At 28.3% G+C, this 2,146-nt stretch overlaps 1 non-coding gene across 1 annotated transcript; it reads left to right on the top strand.

Annotated features, from left to right (window-relative positions):
- Window positions 1–1,565: 1,565 nt before the first annotated feature.
- J4E87_011088 lies at window positions 1,566–1,636 on the top strand. The gene has a single exon. It is a non-coding gene; the product is annotated as a tRNA-Met (tRNA).
- Window positions 1,637–2,146: the final 510 nt, after the last annotated feature.

Genomic DNA, 2,146 nt, shown 5'->3' with positions numbered 1-2,146 from the left:
GGATAAAAAGCCTTTAACATAGATTGTTCATGATTACATGTAATGATAGGTACCGCATTTTTAGCTGTTGGTCTATGACGTGTACTACCATATCATTTAACAAATAATCATCATATAGGATTAGAAGCTGGAATACTTTACTGACATTTTGTTGATGTTGTATGATTATTCTTATTTGTATCCATATATTATTGAGGATCCTAAAGTTAAATAGTTAGGCTAATACTTCACCTATACAACTTTTCTCAGAAGAATGAAAATGGCTCTTTCCTCTCTATTTTTTTTTTCTTAGTTTTAATATATCATGCTGTTTGTCCACTCTCTCATATTTTTTGCATTCTTTACTTTATAAATTACAAAAAAAAAATAAGAGAGAGAGGGGGGGCTATATTAAAAAAAAAATACGTAATAACTATGAAATTACTATCCTGTTCGGACCCCCCTTTTTTTGGGGGGGTCCTAACTTTTTACATATAAAGTAAGGGGAGTAGCAAAAAAAAGAGGGAGGATGTAAGAGGGGGAGTTCGAATCTCTCTATTCTGATAGGTTACTAAATTCATTAATATTATTACTTTTATCTAATGCTTTTTCATAAAGACGAGACAAATCTATCTTGTACTCTAGAGTAACGATTATTATCTTACTTATTTCAGCTTTTATAGCTTATGATAACTTATCTCTTTTATTTTTAGCGAAAGATATAGGAATATTTGGAGGGTTTATTCATTTCTGGTTTATTCTCTTATTCCTTTATTCTCAAAAACACAGAATTACCATTAAAAACTAACAGGTTTAACTATAATTGTTTTTAATTACACCTTTAATTTTACATTTTATAAATTTTAGTCTGCCATACTTAGTAGATAACTTGCCTTTTATATTATTCGAATTTAATCACCTAATTTCTAGAATTCTGGTGTTCTTTTTTTCAACAGTGCATCAGGTTTTACTTAAAATTTTTAGTAAAAAAGGGTTTATAGATATTTTGACAAGTATTTGGATAATCTATGTTACTAAAAGTATTATTAGATTCGTTGTCTATTTTGAATATAGTTAGTAATCTTTTTATTACGAATTGGTTTTTTTCATTAACAATAGATTTTTATAGTATAACTCTAATTAAAGTAGTAACACCTTACGTGGAAAAAGTAGGAATACCTTATGTGGAGAAAATCTTTACAAGCATAATTAAACCATATTTTACTAGTTATTTATCACCTGTTCTTTGTGATTCAGCTGAAGAAGTAGCTAAATTGTTTAGTGAGCTCCCTTTTTCTAATGTAGATAGTAATGTTATGATAAAAAAGTGCAGAACTAGTACTAATTATAAAAGTAGAAAAGATCTAATCGCAGAATTTAAAGCATTCCGTCTAAAAATAAGCTCATACACACCTAGTTTTATTGTCTCTATGCAGTAAGGCCATGTAAGTAAAATTGAACAAGGTGAACCCTCTAGAGGGCAACTTTTTAAAAAAAGAGCTCTTTATAATACACAAGAGGAGGGTTATAATAAACGTGCAAAAATAGAACGCAATTTAGGTAAAAAAAAACCATATAAAAAAAAAGCCCGAGTAGTTCAATGGTAGAACATTAATTTCATGCATTAATAATGAGAATTCGACTTTCTCCTCTGGCTCATGGCAAAAACCAGATTAAAAAACATAGTAAATAAATTACATTTCAAAAGTCCGATTATTTAACAGACCAGGTTTAAAGTAAGTTTTCATAATTATTCTTCTAGCAGTATTATTGTCTATGAAGATGTCTTAATTTCTAAAAAAAGTAAGGACTTAGAACTAAGGTATTAACCTATAACCCTATACCACTTCGTATACTATTAAAAAAATCACCTTACATAATACTTTGTTAATTAAATTATGTTGTTAGGATTAAAGGAAAGGAGATGAACGTGGATTATCTACTATTATATTTATGCCTTTTTACAATACATCACCAGAATTTATGTACAGGTTCCAGCTATGAAATTGGATACGTATCGTTCCAGGTATATAATGGAATTTGTCCGCATTCTAAACTCATTTTCCTTAATTCTTTTTTTTCTTTTGCTCCAATGGTTTATTGCTTCAGTTTGTTTTTTTTCTGTTTGTTTATTTTTTTTTATTGAAAAAAAAGAAACGAAAAAAAC

This window comes from Alternaria ethzedia (genome assembly GCF_023757985.1).
Source record: "Alternaria ethzedia strain BMP 0044 chromosome Unknown scaffold_126, whole genome shotgun sequence".
NCBI classification, from domain to species: Eukaryota; Fungi; Ascomycota; class Dothideomycetes; order Pleosporales; family Pleosporaceae; genus Alternaria; species Alternaria ethzedia.
The sequence above is the reverse complement of the archived record's forward strand: the minus strand, read 5'-3'. Positions and strand labels throughout refer to the sequence as shown.